A 14929-nucleotide genomic window follows, 5' to 3' on the forward strand; every position below is an offset into this window, starting at 1 on the left:
TTTATTTTTTATTTTTTTTTTTAAAGATTTTATTTATTTATCAGAGAGAGAGAGGGGGAGAGAGTGAGCACAGGCAGACAGAATGGCAGGCAGAGGCAGAGGGAGAAGCAGGCTCCCTGCTGAGCAAGGAGCCCGATGTGGGACTCGATCCCAGGACGCTGGGATCATGACCTGAGCCGAAGGCAGCTGCTTAACCAACTGAGCCACCCAGGCGTCCCTGCATAATTATTTTTTAAAGAAATTTTAAACATTTCCATAATGAAACAGTCAAAAGTAAATAAAAGGCTATTCTCAAAGAGATCACACTTCTAGTCCAATTCTATGCCTTTGTGCCCACTCACCTCCCATAGTCATTTTCATTTGCTTCTGGCTTATACATCTTGTATAACTTCTTACCAAGAAAAAAAATACATATTTATATTTTACTTATCAACATATCCTGGAAATCACTGTATCAGCTCAGCGAGATCGTCCTCATTCTCACTCACAACTGCGGAGTACTCCATTTCGTGAACATCCCACCACTTATTCACTTAATCTCTTTAAGAACGGACACATGATATGAGGAAGTGGTGATGCAACATGGGGGCTTAAGTGGGTAGGAGAAGAATAAATGAAACAAGATGGGATTGGGAGGGAGACAAACCATAAGTGACTCTTAATCTCACAAAACAAACTGAGGGTTGCTGGGGGGAGGGGGTTTGGGAGAAGGGGGTGGGGTTATGGACATTGGGGAGGGTATGTGCTTTGGTGAGTGCTGTGAAGTGTGTAAACCTGATGATTCACAGACCTGTACCCCTGAGGATAAAAATATATGTTTATAAAAAATAAAAAATTAAAAAAAAAAGAACGGACACATGTTGTTTCCAATATTTTGTTTATATAAACAATGCCAGAGGGATGAATCTTCTGCATGTGTTGTTGTGTGTGTTTTTTTTTCCCACGTTTGCAGAGTGTATTTTCTGGCTAAAATTCCCAAAGGAGGGGGGTGCTTTATAAAAGGGCAAATGCATATGAACTTGTGTTAAGCATTGCCAAATTTTTCACCAAGGGTTTACACCTCTTAGCATTCAAAAGAAGGCATAGTTGTGAGTGGCAGAGTGTTTGGGAAGGAGTGAGAGGGGGATAGAGACAGGAGAACTCTTTTCTGATGTCCTTTACAAAATTCTTTGCCCTGTCCAGCCTGGCTTTGTGGTTAAATCTCCTTTGCCAAGAATGCTTTCTCCTAAATTTGCTGTTTTACCTTCAGGAAGCTACTGATAACTGAACCTAAAAGCTGGTGATCCCAGCTCTGTTGTACACTCCTAGGAGTCTTCTCTCCTGCGAGGCCAACACAGAGATGAGGAAAAGGCCCAAAGAGCCTTCACCATCTACCGTACCTACTTTTCTGGCCATGCAACACGTACCTCACTCAGGGCTAAGCTTCTCTGGGCTCCGGACCCCACCCTTTCTCACCTTCTCACAGACTTCCTTTCTCACAGGTCCCTGCTCTATGTTTTAGAGCATCAATTTCCACACCACCACTCTCTCCCCACGCCCACTGGCCATTTACCATCAGGAGACCAACACTGTGTAACACCTTCCATCTTTAGAAAGCAGAAGAAACCTTCCTTCAGCTCCCATCTGTCTTGTTACTGCCTCATTTTTGCTCCCTGCTTAGCCCAACTTTTCAGAAGTGTTATCCCACTGCCTCATTTCCCGTGGCATAACTCTATCTGTTCCAGAGCGTGTTTCTCCTCCAATTTCAATCTTCCCTGTTTCAAATGACCAGCAAACACCATGCTGCCTGGTCTCATGGATGTTTCTCGCTTGTTTCCAAGATCCTCTGACAACTGTTGACACTGCTGATTCCCCTCCTTCCTGAGCTGCGCTCCTTTGATAGATCCAAAAAACACAATGTCTTTACTTCCCCTTCCTTTACAGACTTTTTTGATGGTTGTTTCTGTGGGACCTACTCTTGTGACGTCCCAGTCATGGAGTTCCCTAGGACTCAGAACTACACCATTTTATTGTTTCTTCTGTCTCTAGTGATCACACCTGTTCTTGTGACCTCTCCTAATGGGGCCCATATTAACTTGTCTCCAAGCCCTCCTCCTTGAGCTCGAAACTTGTTATTTGACAACTCTTCTTTGTGGCTTTACTGACATCTTAGTACAGGGTGGCCAAAACGGAATTCCTGATACTCATCCCTAAACCTATGTCCCCAACACAGGGGCCATCCTTAATTTTTTCATTTCCTTCAATTCCCACAGAGAGTTCATTAGGGAATTCTGCTTTTTCCTACCTTCAAGATGCTTCCCAGTCAGTTGGATCTCCCTGCTTTCCCTGCCTCCACTGTAGGCCAGGGCTCATGACCTCTTGCCTGAGACACTCAACATGCCATTGACTGACCTTCCTCTTACATTCCTGCCCCTCAATCCATGCTTCATCAAATGGCTGGAAAGATGTTCTAGACATAAATCAGGTTAAGTTCAGTAGCTTTTGCTTGAACTCAGAATAACCAAACTTAAGGGCCTTGCATGCCTGGCCTTTGAATAGTTCCCCAGTGGTCATCTCATTCTACCGTTATCTCTATTGACTTTCTTTCTGTTACTCAGATGCACTCAGGCTCCTCTCTGCCTCGCTACATACTTTCATTTTGTCTTTAAGATTGAGCACAAGTGTCATTTTTATAAGAAAGCCTCCCCCGAGTTCCTTATAAAGGACCTAGCTCCTAACTTACTATTCTCTCATTTTCATGTTTGTTTCATTCGTTATACTTATTGCTGTTTGCTGGAGCTTTTTGGCCAACTGCCCCCAACTCTACACATATTTGCTGATGCATCCCCAGACCTACCACACTGGCTGCAGATGATAGGAACTTAATGACATTTTTGAATAAGTGAATGAATTAATGGATGAATGTAAATGCCACAACAGTAGGGACAATTTCTGCCTTGCCCATTCCAGGGTTCTCATCACTCAACACAAGAGAAAAACTCAACAAATATGTGTTGGATTAATTCTGCAGCCCGCATCTTAGAGCCAATGAAATTGAGTCTTAGTAACCTTGAGCAACCTCCTCCTGATCACTCCACTTGTAAAAAGGAAGAACCAGGACCTGAAACTGCACATCTCACAACTCAATTCTTAAAACATTCATGCTGGCAGGGTCTTTGGAGATTATTTTATCTAACAGCTGAATTCTATAAATGGAGAAGTTGAAGTTCAGGACAGTGAAATGACAGATTCAACTCATCTGGTTTTCACCTATTTTGTAGGACCAGCTCTATGATCAACTAGCATGGTGAAGCTAGTTACATTACCTTCCCTGCCGTTCACTGTCCATATCTGTACAAGGAGTTGAGAGAGGCTGGATGGCATTATTGTAGCATTCCTAGATTTCAGGGTTCTTTCCAGCCCTGAACTTCTGACTCTTCTTTTCTCAGTTTGCTCTGGCTCCACCCCCACTGTTTCTGTCTCATTTTAAAGTGAAAGAGAAAATTAAGTTGCATGATACGCAGTTTGCTCTCTACTCCAATAAGACCATGAGGGGGGAAGAAAAGGAAAAAAATAATAATAATCATAAAGTTTTCCAATCTTTATGTACCTGAGGAAGAACAAGAGTGCCACCTGAAAACCACCTTAAGGGAAGGTGAAAAATATCTCTAGGTGAAAAAGTCTGTCTATAATAGTCATCCAGAAGAAATATCATTATCAATCCCTGTAATGAGGCAATAAATTGGAAAAGCAAAGAGTAAAATGATGTTCATGGTAATAACTGAATATAAAATTCCTTGGTGTATATGCAAGAAAATGAATAACCCTACATTTCTGTAGTTTTCACTTTATTTTCACTGCTGGTAAGGAGTGACTTATACTGCAAGAGGACAAACCATTCTTATTTACACTCAAAATGTCAAATCCATTTGCACTCAAAATGCCATCACCTTGCATAACTCTACCAATTTAACCTGCACAGAAAATAAGAGCTAAAAGCAGAATATGAGGAGACCTGGAATATTAAATCTGCTCTCTTTTCTTGCAGGCTTGATCAAACACCCTGATTTGCAGCAACCATTCCAAGATGGAAGTGTTTTGAATTCTAAAATAGCTTAGCACCAAATGTGTCATAATTATCTGAACCTATATTTAGAATGATGAAATTTGCCATGAAATCCGAAATATGCTTCAAATGTCAGTCTTATTTTTAATTAATATGCCAATCCACCTTTGCAATAATCAAGTTTTACAGTCTCCCAGTGCTAGAGAACTTGGACGCTGTTTGTATGTGTGGTTTTTTTAATCTCACAATTATGAAAATGTAGTTCTCCAACAGATCCTTCCTTCTCTACAGACTGTCAAAGGAAATCGGATTGCGTCCCCATGGTATATTTCATCTATAAAGCCCAATGATATGAAATGAAGTGTCCCGTCATCATGGTCACAAGTTAACAAAATCACTAACACTATCACATCCACCATTCTTATGATCTGATATTTGTTGAAAGCGGGTAATAGGTGATAGTGCTTTGGTCAATCCATTTCTTTTTACTTACATTTGAGGGTAATGGTTCTGGAAGTCCTGGATTTAAAAGAAATGTGTCTTTTATTTTTTAAAGCAGATATGGCTTTTGAAAACATGATCAAATATAAATTGTGACAATTCATTTCACACTCCTTTTTAGGTCTCTTTAGTGCTTTTCATTGCATTTTTGAATATCTCATATTTGATAGAAACTTTAAAGAACAGTTATGTGGAGTCCTTGAACTGTAACAAGTCTGTTACTGCCTCAAATTATGGTGTATAAATAGAAAGCTTTCTGCTAATACTGATTTTCTTACCTTCACATACTCATTTGGTGAGAGAGACAATAGTTTTCCAGAAGAGTCATACACATCTTGAGACTTGCCTGCCACTGCAAACAGGAAGACACTGGTTATAGAAGAAGTAAGAATGCCTGAAAAACAGAAAAAATAATGGTGGAGAGTGTCTAGAAACTCTGTTTTTATCAACCAGACAAAGTAATTTTATGTTTTTTGTACCTAAAAAAAATTTAAGCTTATAGATATAAAGATAGATATAGTTTATTTCGGTTTTCTTTTAGTTTATTGTACTTTAAAAGATACTCTTTGACAATTTGGAAATTCAGAAACTTGTACTTCCCCAGCGATGGTCTGAAAAATCACATTATAGAAGATGTCTTACTTTACATAGAAGATGTCTGTCTTTATAGAACCATGTCACTAGGACTAGAGATTACAAATAGTCCAAAAGCCATTAGTACCTATGAGAAGCTGAGTATGCATATAAGAACAATGATATTCACTTGGTTCTTGCTCAACTGACCTGAAATGGAACATGCAAGCTTTGAACTCAGGTATCTTGAGACATCACGGTGTTGCCAAGAACAGAAACTCCAATCATTCCGTAATGATTCTCCAAATCCTAAGGCTGGAGGGCTTTGTTCTGTTCTGTTCTTAGGTCATGATGTAGGCCTCTTATTTCTCTGATGTGGATGAACACCTGTTCACCGTCTATTACCTTTAGGAAGATAACACAATCTTCATTAGAAGAGCACAGTAGTATTGAAAAGCACCCCACTGGGGATTTTGTGCTTATGAATTTATTTATCAGTCAATATCCAATTTATACATAGCAAATAGGACACTGGGTGGGAAAAACCTTGCCCTCATGGAGCTTGCAGTCCGACAGGGAAGGCATACGGAGCAAGCAACTGTGTAAATACATTTAAGACTCAAACTATGATAAATGCTATGCAAGAAGGGGAAAGGATGATATTTATTGCACAGGGACCCTAACCTGGTTTAATGGATTAGGAAAGACTCGCCCGGGGGATACATCTTTCGCTGGGATGCAAGAAGAACTAAGACAGCAGTGGAGAGTAGCAGGGTGAGCAGTCCAGCAGAAAAAAGCTAGGTCTCTTTCCCTTGCTGCCACAGAACCTGTTTTACTGTGTGTGTATTCATTTCTCAGTGGAAAACACTGGCTCCATACAATCATACTTGAATCATTTAAACCTTGCTCTTAAATTCCACAGCTTCCCTGAAGTTTTTTTCCCCCAGTTCTATAATTCTACTTTGTACCAGTGCTATACAGATGTGGGCAAGACTGGGGTTTTCCTTTAACCAAGGCAGCTTCTAAGGCTTGTCCTTCCACAAACCCTCTTTGCCTAAGATTTCAGTTGCTGCCTCTCAAATCTCCCCGGTAAGATCTTAATGTGCAATGAGCATTAGTCTGGCAGTTGCCCTCTCCTCAGCTCTTGCTCCATCATTCCGAGATATAGGGGTGGAGCCCAAGACCTAGGCTTGCCAAGTAAGCAATGCACCATCCTGATCCATTGTGACAAGGTTATGAGAACCGACCCAAAAGATGAACATTTCCAAGGTAGGAGAAAAGACAGAGATGGAGAGAAATAATTTCTCATTATGTTGTTTTGAGCCTTGATACAGATTTACTGATATATATTTGACACACAACACTGTGAAAATTTAAGGTATACGACATGTTTGTATACATTTATATAAAATAAATACATTTATATATTGCAACACGACTGCCATTGTAGTACTCATTAGCACCTCTATCACGGCATATCATTATCATTTCTTTTTAGTGGTTAGATCGTTAAATTTTAGTCTCTTAGCAAGTTTGATGGTTATAATACATTGTTTACATTCACTACACTGTGAATTAGATCTGTAGGATTTATTTACTATTCACTGCATGATTATACCCTTAAGCACTATCTCTCCTATCCCCACTCCTACCTGCTGGTAATCAACACTTACTCTCTGTTTTTACAAGTCCAGCTCTTTTAGATTCCACGTGTAATTGATACCATACAGTATTTTCTTTCTCTGTCTGACTGATTTTACTTAGCATAAAATCCTCAAGGTCTATCCATGGTGCTACAAATGTCAGGTTAACTTTCATTCACATAGACTTTCTTTTTAAAAAAAAAAAAAAAAGATTTATTTATCTATTTGAGAGAGAGTGAGTGAGAGAGAGCATGAGTAGGAGGGGCAGAAGGAGAGGGAGAGAGAATCTCTAGCAGAGTCTACACTAAGTGTGGAGCTGACATGGGGCTCAATCCCATGACCCCAAGATCACGACCCGAACCAAATTCAAAAGTCAGACACTCGGGCGCCTGGGTGGCTCAGTGGGTTGGGCCACTGCCTTTGGCTCAGGTCATGATCTCGGGGTCCTGGGATCGAGTCCCGCGTCGGGCTCTCTGCTCAGCAGGGAGCCTGCTTCCTCCTCTCTCTCTCTCTCTGCCTGCTTCTCTGCCTACTTGTGATGTCTCTCTGTCAAATAAATTAAAAAAAAAAAAAAAAAAGTCAGACACTCAACCGACTATACCACCCCGGTGCCTCCAACACAGATTTTCTTGAAGCCAGACACATCCCTGGAATTTTTCATTAGATGAGATAATGACTTTCCCCACCTTATATTATTACCTTAGTGAGTTTTTTTTTTATTTGCAAATCAGAGTCCAGATATATATATATAACATACACTTATAATATAGTATTTATTATATAAATTTAGTATAAATATTCATGTTAAATATACATTTAATATAAATATACATTTATTTATATATAGATAAATTACATTTATCTATATATAGTATTCTCTCTTGATATATATATATAGCCTGTGTCAGTCTTCTATCTGGTTTGTGTCGTGAGCTCTAGCTATGTGCAAGGCTCTGCCTGAAGTCCTGAAGCCTTCCACAAAAGACAAAATTATTCTAATTCAGCAACAGTGGAATGTCAATTCACTCCAACCAAAGGCCACCAAGAACACACCTAGGGATGGCTAAGCTGAGGGGTTTATTTAGCAAGGGAGAGTGGACATCACAAGAACTGTGAGTGTCTCACTAAGAGACTGTTAGAAAGGGCTTATGGTCACCTGAAGGAGAGACTAAGGAAGCAGGAGCTCTCTTAGGATTGGAGGCTGTCTGAAAATGGCGACAATTCTACGGTTGGCTCTCTCAAAACATAACTCTTCCCTCTAGGGAGGGCAGGCTAGAACGACAAGCAAGCTGTACTTGGTATAAAAGAGGCCACTCCCCATATTAGCCAACAGAGGGGATGGCTGGTATTTTGTGAGTTACACAGTGATTTTATTTTTCTGTGCGTCTGACAAAATTACAAAGTCATGAATGTTCTCATGGGATCATGGGCTGAAAGGGAACTTGCCTGATGCTGGCATGTCAGTGAGATGGTGTATGTCCCTACAGGAGAACAACACAGTAGGGCTGTGAGCTCGAGGCCAGCGTCTCACAATACTGAGTCCTGGCTGTGACCATCAAACTGGTTCCTGGATGTTTGGGGCTGCTGTTTTGTTGTGGTTTTTTTCCCTATCTTTCTTGAAGGTTAAAAGATGTAGAATCACAGTGAGAGCCTCTAGATCTCTTTTAGGTTAAACCCTACCGTTCTGTTCCTAACAGTCCATGCACAGGCAGAGAAGGAAGGTGGCCCCCCGATTCTGTTTGGGAAGAGCTAAGAAGGCCTTGGTAAAACCTCTTAATTTCTCTGTGGTTCAATAATGATGCCAGATTCCCATTAACAGGGATCAAAGTCTCTCACTTCCTAATGAAAGAAATGCCATAAAATACAAATACCCTGAGGAAAGACAACACATTGTTTACCTTTTCACCTCTCCCAATAAGGACATGGTGACCCACAAGACAGAACATATTGGGATCATCATTCCAGAAGGAAGCACAAAGGAATTTTATGTTCCTTTACTGAGCACAACATGAATAGAGGAATCCTAAGTTCTTTCCCACACAGAGGGTGACCTAGTTCCCCTTGGTGATTCCCTGTTCTCTTCCATTTACCTCGAGAAAACCACCAATAGAGAGAAGAAAGGCTATTCTGGGTCCAAATTAGCTCAACCAAGAGGCTAAGCTCCCACCTCAAGGAAGTGTAGCTTCATGATCTATACAGAGTGGGCAGGAAATGCAACAGGCTTGCCTAACCCAGAACCTTTCTTTCACAAAATTTAGGGACCTGTCCTTTACTTCTATGCATACTATGAACTGATCTTTTTAATTTCCAAGAACCACCTTGACTTCTTTCCTTCCTGCTATAGAATACATCATCATGCCCTAGTAATTTCCCTCCTGAACCATCCTTTGCCCTCACTAATGACATCAGACCAGAACAGGTGGGAAGGAACTGAAGGAATTCGATTTCTACCAGAAGGTTCAGCTATCTCTCTCCTCTCGCCAGTCATTATTCTTCTCCTAAAACAGGTATCCATTTCACTTAACCACTTTCTTCCCATCTGCCTGATGAAGAAGACTGGCGTTGCAAAAATGAAAGTGTGATTTATTTATTCTTTTATTGCCAAAAAGATCTGTTCATACTGAATGACCCATTTCACCCTTTTTAATCTTTCTTTCCAATTAGTCTCTCCGAACTGGAATAAAAAAGAATAAATGAAACAAGATGGGATTGGGAGGGAGACAAACCATAAGTGACTCTTAATCTCACAAAATAAACTGAGGGTTGCCCGGGGGAGGGGGGGGAGGGAGAGCCGGGTGGGATTATGGACATTGGGGAGGGTATGTGCTACGGTGAGTGCTGTGAAGTGTGTAAACCTGGCGATTCACAGACCTGTACCCTTGGGGCTAATAATACATTATATGTTAATATAAAAAAAGATTCATTCATTCATTTATTCATTCAGTAACAAAAAAACTTATTGAGAGCCTCCCACCAGTGAAGGAAACTGATTATCAGAGAGCTTCCTGATAAATAAAAGGAAGAGAAAAGAGCTCTCTGGAGGGGATGCGAGCAGGAAGTCATGGAGGGAGACAAAGTGCAAAGAAAAGAGAGCACTGTCTTTCATCATTCCCTCTATGAAGGTTGGGTCCTGTTGGGATGTTCAGGCTCAGACTTTCTATCACTTCACTGTGAGCCAACGAATCCAAAACTCCTAGGGAAAAACTTTAATATGCAATCCTCAGGATATGAAGACCCTGGCCCCAGCCACTTCGGCAGTGACTTGGGAGAATTTCAACATTCTCATTTAAGAGCACAGGACAGTTACTGGGCTACCGTGGAAATAAAAACTAAACACTAAAAAATGCAGCTCTGAAATAGTGTGGTCCAAGAAATTGCTGAGGTTTGGAATGAAATATGTTTGTTGTAGGATAAGAATAGGTATGTTAATCTCATGCAATTTTATCCTTTGGGTTTCTCTGGCATTTTTAAGTGAAGTGATCTTATTTTCAATAACTTTAATAAAATTTGAGTTTGAGAGAAGCATAAAAAAATCCATACTTCATCCCAGGTCAATGTTCTGCTCTATTTTAATTTTTAAGGCAATGTGGGGGGAAAAAAGTGCAAAAAATAAAACAAAGAAAGTCTCTGTTAATGGTGAGGAAGGATGAGCAGGGCGGTATGTATTTTGAAACACATTCATTTCCAACCTGAGTGAGATTTTTGTGGCTTGCCCCCAGGTGGGAAAAATGTCATTGGAAAAATTGCTTACATTGTCTTCAAAATTATGATATATTTAGCAGAAAGAAAATGAAATTTGTACTATAAACTTTTGTGGGCTTGACTGGTATGTTATCTGTGTGCTTTTTTCTGTTTTATATTCTTTATTTTTATAGAAAATTATAGCATTTTCAGTATCTGCATAGGAGAAGCCACAGAGAGCTAAGGTAAGTAAATACCCGGCTATCTAAATCAGTTTCAATCTGCCTTTTGCATATATCTGCCCCATTTTAGTCTGCCCATGTTTCTGTTATTCATCTACTGTTGAAGAAAACTCCCACTGGTATCGTACACAATGTCCATAGGTATTATAAATATCCTTTCATTTTTCTCCGCTGAGGGATAAAGCACGGGGTCAATTCAAAGTCAATCTTAAATTTTTAAGGCAGGCGAGTATATCATTTGCATACAGATCAGCAAGCTGTCCTTTAGTTAGGGAAAGATTTACAGATACTTTAAAATCAGGCCTAATCTATAAAACAAACAAGCACAGAGCTAAAGCGAAGCCAGAGAAAGAGAGGAGAGAGAGAGAGAGAGAAAGAGAACACATCAGATTGTAATAGCTTTGAATGTTGGTCACAGAAGAAATTTCTTCCTGTATATTGCTTTTGGGTAAGATTCCAGAAGCCCCAGTGTGACCTAAACTGGGGAGCCTAAACTGGGGAGCCTGATCTGGGAGCGGCTTCCAGGTGCCAGGCATCACTGAATTGCCACTTAAACTCACCACCATAAAGTGTAGATTTCAGGCACCCCTTGGTTTGGGGTTTTGTTGTTGTTATTTAAATAAAACCTTTCTTCCCCCCAATTATCTCTGGCTTAATCAATGCATGCTTGCAATTTGCTTTGGTCAAACAGAACTTAGCCGTAAAGGTCATCCTCTGAAAGTCATTCGTGTTCCTCTGGCCACCCCGAGGGAAAAACACAGTATCCTAGGAACAGCCAGGGCAGATGGCCGGGACCCAGGCACGTGTTCTGCTCCAGGACTTAGTCATGGAGATGGCTCTCTCAGATCTCCTTAAGGGGCTGCCTGCGTGGCCCCAAGTCAGAAGATTAGGGACAGAAAGAAATAAAAGGGCAGAAGAGAGACAGCGACACGACAACTGCACTTAGTGATGACGTGGGTGTCTGGGAGCCAGGCCAGACCCTGGAGACTCGAGACGTATTGCTCTCATAGAACTTCTCTTCTCACCTCCCATCCCCCACATCACTACCTTGAGGTTGACCCTCTCCCTCTTCTCTGGACTCGCACGAGTCCTGATTTAAACCCAATGTGCAGAAAGGATCAGCTCTTCACACTTTCTAAGGTGTCAGTGAGGAATCACAGCTAGGAGGGTAACGTCCCGATAGCAAATGATTAGTCTCCTAATCATTACAAAGAAATACCCTTCAAAATGATAACTACAAAGTACAAAAACTTACAGTGTTATTTATGGTTAGCTCTCCCAAATCACATAATTACAAAATTATTTTTAAAATTATGAGAAAAAAAAAGGAAAAGAGCCCTGACAGTTTGGTTTTATAGGAGGAAAGGGTGGAGGGTCTCTCCCCAGCATCCAGCAGACACGATCATTGTTTCCTGCACATGCTCAGGAAGCACCCTTTGGCCTGAGCTGTTAGTAGGTATTTTACACACAGATGAACAAACACAAAGATGACTGAAACTCTAAGGGAAAGAGAGTGCAGGCTTTCCCTGAGCTGTCAATATGTTTAGGTGGACTTTGGGTCTCTAAATTACAGGTAGTACGTACATCATTTTCCAAACCTCTTTATCCACAGAAACTGTTTTGAGGCATATATCTAGGTAGAATCCTTTTTTTCTGTGGCCATGTCAGCTCAACCATGAGATAATCAGATGAAGTATACTTTCAAGATCCCTCTAATTTTTTAAGACCTTCATTGAACACCTTATCACGTGCCCTTCCACTCCTACCGCTTTTGCCTCTTCCTCCTATTCCCACTCCCAGCTCATTTCAGCTGGTCACTCCAGCTCTGCTTTCCGGACTTCATTCAGACACGATCTCTTCCAGAAGTGTTCCTTGACTTCTCCCAGATTCTGCCCTGTATTAGTTTCCTAGGCGACTGCAGCAAATCACCAACAACTGGGTGTCTTATTGCAACAGAAATTTATTCTCTCGGAGCTCTGGAGACCAGAAGTCTGAAATCAAGGGGCTGGGAGGGGCACGCTCCCTCTGGAACCTCCAGAAGACAGTCCTTCCTCTGATGGCTGTTGACATTTCTTGGCTTTGGAAATAAGACTCTAATCTCTGCCTCCATCTTTGCATGTCCTTTTCCCCACGTGTCTATATCTTCTCCTCTTCCGTCCATCCTAGGGACACACTGTCATTGGATTAAGACCAACCCTAACTCAGGATGATCTCATCCCAGATCCTCAACTTAATTACATCTGGGAAGAGCTTTTCCAAATAAGGTTCTGGGTGGACACACCTTTGGCGGCAGGGGGTGGGGGCATCATCCAACCTACTACACACCCCAGGCTCCTTCACTTACCTCACTTACCTCCCCCATGCTTTCTCGGTACCTCTGGCTTGTGTTTGCCTTGGCATTTACTGTACTGTGTTGAAATGACTTGCCTCCCTGCCCCCACCCCTGCATCATACCTCTCTATCCTGTGAGGTGCTGGTGGGCAGCATCAGTGCCTTATAGGTCTTCAAATCTTTATCACCTCTGCAAATGGTTTTTATAAATGTCTGAACGAGCACATGATTGACCCTTCATGCAAACAGCTTCCTGCTCTCTTAAGGCTTTTGCTATGTATCCTCCTTCCTTTCCCTACATGATAGTCAATGATTTCTACATTGTAACTGTTCCCCCACAGTTACCTTCTTTATTATTTATTTTTCTTACTTGAGTAGAGTTGCCATACACAGTCACATTAGCGTCAGGTGTACAAAACAGGGATTCAACTTCCCTACATGTTATGCTACGCTCACCGCAAGCACAGCTGCCATCCCTCACCATCATCAGTTACCTTTTAAAAATTTTGCAAGGGACTGATTCGTAATTTTGCCATTTGGTGGAAAATGGTTACCTTGTCCTAAAAAGGCTGGCATTGATGCACGGACATTGCTTTGGTAACTGGCATCATTATAATTTTTTTTAAGATTTTATTTATTTATTTGTCAGAGAAAGTATGTGTGTGAAAGAAGGGGGAGCAGCTGGCAGGTGGAGAGGAAGAAGCAGGCTCCCCACTGAGCAGGGAGCCCGATGTGGACTTTGATCCCAGGACCCTAGTATCTTGACCTGAGCCAAAGGCAGACACTCAACCGACTGAGCCACCCAGGAATCCCTAGCATCATTATTTTTATTAATGTATCAAAAGGAAAGTGAAATGCCTTGAAATGTGCATTTTTGTCCAAAGAACCAACTACTGCACTGTTCACCTACTGTGATTATTATCCGCTGATGGTTTGGAAACCATAAAAAGTTGGCAGGTTTGGTGGTTGCCTTATTTTGAGGTGACTAAGGTTTTTGCCTAGGTGTCTTTGCCTGGGTTCTAGCCTCGACATAGCAACCCCCAGTAGGTTCTTTTCTATTGGGAAATACATTTACAAAACCTGCTCTTTGCCCTTCAGAAACTGATCATGGATTTGGGGTGAAGGGAAATATAAACAAAGTTTGGTGCCTAATGGAGAGGTACCACATGTGTGTTGTGACTGACCTCTTTTCCATGGAATCCACATAATGCAAATGTTTTAAACCCACCCGGAGCGGAGGCTTTGAGACTCCTTGGTACAATTCAAACACCCTCCCACGATTACAAGGGTCTTTTCCTTCTCTCTTCAGCCTCATCTTCCTCCTCCCAGAACAGGTGTCCGCCACATTGCAGTCCCTGTTCCTTCCCCATGTGCTCCCTCCTCCTTCTCCTCCAAGTTTCTGATCATGCTGTGAGCTCTTCCGGTGCCATAATTCATGGCTTTCTCTCTGCTCCCCTCTTCTGTCCCCACAACTGGGGTGTCACCTGGCTTATTCACCCTTTGAACATCAACCTAGTTTCCACCTCCCGTACAAAGCCTTCCCTGAACTCCCCAAGTTGGAAGTGAATACATCCCTCCTGAATACACTCTTAGAGCTCTTACATGTGGCCGCTGATTCTCTGTCCCCTCCATAAGACTGTCAGCAACCTAAGTGTTGCCAAACCTTGCTCACCTTCCTGTCCCCGGTGCTAATAAATGCCCTGGTACACAGAAGATACTCAGTACAGACTCACAGAAGGGAGGAAGAAAGGAAGAAGGAAGTGTCTTCCAGAATTAGCTGGGTGTTTGCCTGTTCTGCTTGGAAAGTGGCCAAGCCAGCCCTCAACCTCCTCTCCTCCCTGCAAGTTTGAGCTCCCAGCAGGGTGTGGATGTGTGTGAGAGGAGCCCCAGTAACACCCAGCAGAATGTAGCCA

General features: G+C 41.7%; 1 long non-coding RNA gene across 1 annotated transcript in view; it reads right to left on the reverse strand.

The window, feature by feature from the left end:
- The window catches only part of LOC132025166 (uncharacterized), a 138782-nt gene that overhangs the window by 71028 nt on the left and 52825 nt on the right, over positions 1 to 14929 (reverse strand). The window contains exons 2-3 of the long non-coding RNA XR_009406445.1: positions 5330 to 5524; positions 4825 to 4940 (exon numbers count right to left, since the gene is read on the reverse strand). This is a non-coding gene — a long non-coding RNA (uncharacterized LOC132025166). The remainder of the gene's footprint in view (positions 1 to 4824; positions 4941 to 5329; positions 5525 to 14929) is intronic.

Source organism: Mustela nigripes, chromosome 9, assembly GCF_022355385.1.
Source record: "Mustela nigripes isolate SB6536 chromosome 9, MUSNIG.SB6536, whole genome shotgun sequence".
Classification (NCBI taxonomy): domain Eukaryota; kingdom Metazoa; phylum Chordata; class Mammalia; order Carnivora; family Mustelidae; genus Mustela; species Mustela nigripes.